The sequence below is a fragment of the Trachymyrmex septentrionalis genome, unplaced genomic scaffold (genome assembly GCF_001594115.1).
Source record: "Trachymyrmex septentrionalis isolate Tsep2-gDNA-1 unplaced genomic scaffold, Tsep1.0 scaffold7, whole genome shotgun sequence".
NCBI classification, from domain to species: domain Eukaryota; kingdom Metazoa; phylum Arthropoda; class Insecta; order Hymenoptera; family Formicidae; genus Trachymyrmex; species Trachymyrmex septentrionalis.
In genome coordinates, this window is record NW_017305884.1 from 1,095,455 (window position 1) to 1,101,454 (window position 6,000).

Sequence of the window (6,000 nt, forward strand, 5' to 3'; positions counted from 1 at the left end):
TATATATGTCTTGATAGAGGCATTTCGTGTCATGCGTCAAATGCATACTTTAGTGACTTGTGATGACTTCTTTGTGTAGACAGGTTGCCAAACAAGGTGCCTAACATCTTTTAGTGTTTCTAAGCCTTCTACAATGAAGCGAGATTAAAAACTGTCGGGATCTTTAAGTCTACTGAGCAGGTTGCCTTAATCATGCCTTACTTAAATCGTTATATACGTAGTTACCCTTGATCTCTGTGCACGTATAATTTTCTTAAAATTATATTTCATTCGAATTTTAGTTAGAAAAGAGAGAATGCAGTACAATAAGTAATCTATGTTGTAGTCCCTTCTGTAGTGATATTTAAATAAAAATTTCTGGAGAGTAAGCATATTTTAATAAACATAATTTCGCTTGTAACATGTTGATTATCTTATCTAAATCGCATTAATCAGAGAAGCAGCAAAAGAGTATTACAATTAAGTTCTCACATGAGATGTAGAAATCATACACAACATAGGTTATTACCTGTTGTATTGTCTGTTGTAAAACATATAAATTTAATTCAATAAGCGTTTGTTAAGTAAAAATCATTTAATACATGCACAGCAATTTTTTGGGGATATTTGGTTTTTGTAGTGCATGATCTGAATCGTGATGCAAGTAGACAAGGTGTGTTCTTGCGCATATTTATTTGCTGCAGCCAATCAAAACTTGATTCCTTTTTCAGTGGATTTTGTTTCAATACATCTGCTATGACAGATATGATTTTAACATATTGTAGAGCATGTTAAAATATAAAATTTACAATATACGATATTTTATATTGATATTATTCATATGGACTTGAATTTCTATCCATATTTTTCTGTATATCTCGTATTTGAGAAACGAAACAAAACTTATTGATTTATATTTTATTAGTGGATTATATATATACATATATACACATGCGACCTTTCACACAACATTATTATTTATTACCTATTGTTCACTTATTATTATTATTTATTTCACTTATTTATTACTACTTATTACTTATTTATTTGTATTAATTTCAAATTGTAAGATGTATGTTTAAAATGGCAGAAAATAGGGTCAGCACGTTGCTATGCGCAAACTTGTCTTAGTTATGAGCACATAACTTATCTAGTCTTATCTACTTGCATCATGAATTTGAATAATGCTACCTGCCCCTTTTTCAGTTATCTTCGTACTCTTGTACTGTGATACATTTTCAAACATACAGGGTCAAGCAGTTGAATCTGACAATTTTTTCACGCTTGTTATAAAGGAATGATAGGAAGACCTAAAAGAAATAATCTTTTAATATTGTTATTGATTTATATGAATTAAATATTTGAACATCTAAATACTAGCAGTTTTTCATAAAAATTGTTTATTATTTCGTATACTTTAACATTAATTTAATTTTAGGAACTTGCTGTTATTTTTAATTTGAACGTTTATTTGAAAAGTATTTTAAGATTTATTTGAGCACCTTTTCCTTGCGATAGCCTTATTTATGTGAATATAAAGAAATAAATAAAAAACGAAATTTAAGGATATATAATATTAGACATATTTTGAAAACATTCAAAAAATTATGAAAAAAATACAGATTGTTCTTATATTGCATTTGAAAATGGTAGAAAAAAATTTAGCGGCGATTTTCTACACGGATAAATTATTTTAATAATAATAATACTTTAAATATATATTCAAGATGATTTATAATATAATATATACTTTTATTACGATGCAGAGATTAGTTATTCTTTAAAAAAAATAAAATTATTTTATTTATTTTATCATTCATTAAATAACTAAACGGACAATTATAATGAAATTTGTATAAATTATTTTGAACACTTAAAGTACGTACATAAAAAATTGAGGTTTTTCTTAATGTTGTAAAAAAAATAATTTAATTGTTAATAACAAATAGAATAAATAAACTATAAAAATGTATTATGAGATAAAAATATAATCTTATTTACACATAACGTTCATATTATATAGTTACTTTAAAGTTTTATAAATATTAAATACATTTTCAAATTTAATTTACTTTGCAGAAACTGTATGACCAATTAAGATATATTAAACGTGAAAATTACAAGATGTTATTTTTAGAACTAGACTTATAAATAAATATTAAAGAATTATTCTTATTGAAGGTTTTACAAAATTCCTATTTGATCTAACACTCTTTCATTCATGCCTCTCTATCAACCTTTTATAAAATCGAGGATCGAAATCGAATTTAGGACACGACTACGAATCACTTTCACATAGAATTATATTCCTTTGAAAGATCATTCCTTCATACACAACTAATAAGGAATAAATGCTTTTAACGATCAAGCTGGATCTTAAATGCTTCGATACCTACGTAGTCATGTAAATTGCGCGTCGAATTGATTTTTCAATTTTGAAACGCATCACTCCTTCATATTTTATTTGTTGCTTTAAATCCTATAATTTTTTTACAAGCTTGAAAAGATTGTCAGATCCTATCGTTGAATTCTATACGGAAAAAACAGTTTTGCTAAAACATCTTAAAATTCAACCTTTTCATCTCTGATAGAAAAAATTCTTATAACATTTTATGTGAAGAATTCTCCTCTTTTAGACTTGAAAATAATTTTATTAAGTTACCAAAATAAACATTCAAGCATAATGATAACGCAAAAAGTTTAAGATTCTATTAATCAGTTTGAGTAACGCTGTTTCAAGCCGGGATGCAACGGGTGCAGTGCATCCGGATGGCCGCCTTGCAAGAGCTGTCGATGTGTCTTTAAAAATAATCGTATAACTATGTATATGTGTGTGATTTTTATATTGATTACAGCCATGGTGTAGAATTCATTTGGATTTAATGAAGGTTGATTCGATTTGTCTGAATAGAAAGAAGTGGTAGCGGGACGCTTTGCACTCGGGCGCAACAAACTTTGGAAACAGCGCTAAGTTTGAGCATTTTACATAATTATTTTGATGGTCGAATAAAATTATTTTCAAATCTGTGTATACATCAATAGTTAAAGTTTTAGATATTCTAGCAAAACCATTATTTCTGTGTAATGATATCTTGTTATCGGAAAACTGCATATGTATGTGCGTACATGCATCTAATTAATAATCGCAGATTAAAAGCGCACAAATGACACGATCCAAAAATCATCAGCGCAAGGTATATAAACTTTTTTTTTTTTATCAAATGCGTCGTATATGAAGAAATACACGCCTATGCGAATGAGATGAATTCTCATGACGCTCGCCAAAATGATGAACGGTAGAAATTCTATTTGAATGTACTCAACTATTGTTCTGTATGTGTTTGTACGTTTAAATAAACAATTCAAAACCCACGATATATCATCTACAACTCTTACTCAAATCTATCTCTACTCCCCAGCGTGTGTCGAAGGATAAAAATAAAATAAATTATTAAAAGTAAAATTTTTTCTTATAACTTTTTATGTTTCTCAAAAATTATGTATAATTTTATAAATTTAAAAAAAATCTCTCAGATTTTTAATATATAGATAAAAAATTTTTTACGAGTGTGAAAAAGTCTACGTTTTTTTCTAGAATTCTTTATATACAGAGTGTCTGTTAAGTAAGATCGGAACCGCATTGGGAGTGTAGAATAGGTTAAAGGGAATAAAAAAGGTCTTATACCATTTTGTAATTTTCGCAATAACAAGATATTAATTACTAAAAATAGCCGAATATTGGTCTTTTATAATTTTTTTCTCAAATACTATTAATTTTATTTAAAAAACTATAAGAGATAAAAATTGTTTATTTTCTTCTCATAGAACTCTAAGAATTTTTTTTTTTTCAGAATTTTTTATCAACTTTTTAATATTTTCTTATTTTTATTATCATGAGATTATTAGCATTTTCTTATTTTTTATTATATTATCATGAGAAAATATAGTATTAAAAAATTCTGAAAAAATTCTCAGAATATAAGAAGAAAATAAACAATTTTTGTTTCTTATAGTTTTTCTGTAAAATATAGTATTTGAGAAAAAAATTATTAAAGACCAATATATTCGGCCATTTTTAGTAATTAATATCTTGTTAACTATTGCGAAAATTGCAAAATCGTATAAAACTTTTTTGTTCCTCTTGACCCATTCTACGCCCTCAATGCAGCTCCTTACTTAAGAAATATCTTGTATATGAATTCTAAAATGTTCTAAGATTTCTATAATTTTCAAAGAAAAGTTAAAAAAATTTGAAGAAATTTAAGGTAGTTAGATGATCAGATATCTTTATAAATTTGAAATGTGATAAATTTTTGAAAATATGAGAATATTTTTCACTAAAAAAGCATTTTGAATTTCCTCATCGAGGAATCAACTGCGAACAAAAATATATTTAAATCCTAAATATACGTTCTTATTCGTTCAGTGCGAGTTGGTGTGAGCGATTGTGTTACTGGATGAGAGTTTCATTGGAAGAGGGCCCCGATTGTACACATTTTGCGCACATAACATCGCTAATTGGTTAACTTAACAATCAAACATTATCATTGGTAAAGCAATGAAAAATTACTAGGCACCAACTGATGTGAGTGGTGCGTGCAATCGGGAATGTAGGCAAACGAAATTCTTTTTGTTAAGGTGATTAAATTTGTAATGGGAGCGGCATACTTGCACACAGTTTAATTGCACACGTCACTCACATCGCTCTGTTCCTAGTAATTTTTCACTACTTCAACATGAAAATACATTACTTTTCCGGCCATATTGGCTAGTGACGTTCGTAGTGAGGATAGGATCAGTCATGTCCCGTATAGATGGGGCCCGTAAAAAGAAATATTTAAGAATTTGGGCTACGTTCCAAAACTTCCTTTCCGAGGAAGATTTTACTCTATATACTATAGTACACGTTACGTATATTATATATTTTGAATAAAATTTTCCTCGGAGAGAAACTTTGGAACGTAGAGCCTAACATCCGTATTCATAGTCCTTCTTTATTTTAAGGGTGAAGGAAGCCTCCATGTAGAATTCCACGATTTTTCAAGACCTTGTTTCATAAATTGATCTCAAGTCTGTCTTCCCGAAGGAAGGAATATTTTAGGGATTTTAGTAACCTACTGAAGGCAGCATGTCATAATATACAATATATGCAAATCTAATATCGTAAATTACGAATAATAATGATTATAAAGATATTGTTGATTAAATAAAATGATTAAGCATTTTGCAAAAATAATGGACAAAAATAAAACTAATAGTGAATTTGATTGGACGCACTCATTGCGCACTGATACATTAAAACCGCTGTACATATACAAAATATATTTATAAATAAGAGAAATCGATTAAATTGTGAAATACTCAATACATTTTATTGTACTGTTAGATAAAATATGTATTTTATAATTCGAAATATTTGCATTTTATTTTTATACTCAAATTAGTGTACACAACAGCTTTAATATATAATACATCAGTGCTTCCAATCAAATTCGTCATAATGCTTATTATGCGAAGAAGGAGAAAATACTTTTAGAGTTCATTTCCGAAAAAAAGCTATCGAAAATAATTATTGATGCATCAGATTTAAATTAAAAGCTATCGAAAATAAAAAGACTGGTGTGACGAATTAAATTTGGAGGTTTGCTTGGTTATGAAGGTTATACATCTCCTTCTCAAGGAAACTCGTAACTTCTCTTGAGAAAAGGAAGCTAATAAGGCAAGCTTCTTGTTCGGTCAAGGAAGGTTTATGAAACGTGAAATAAGAAACAAGGAATCCTCATTTCTCAAGGAAGGACTATGAATACGGGTATTAGTAAAGTTGCACTAGGACATCTAGGGAAATTTACGAATGTATACTCGAATCAATCACGAGGGTGCTGGTCACATGACCTGTTGGCATCTCTTTTCTGTACATATACGGTCACGTGACAGTCTTATTCCGCGCATCTAATTCGCGCAGGCAGCACTTTTACGTAAGGAAAATGTAGGGAGTTAGCAGTCTAGTGTAATACATAGAAA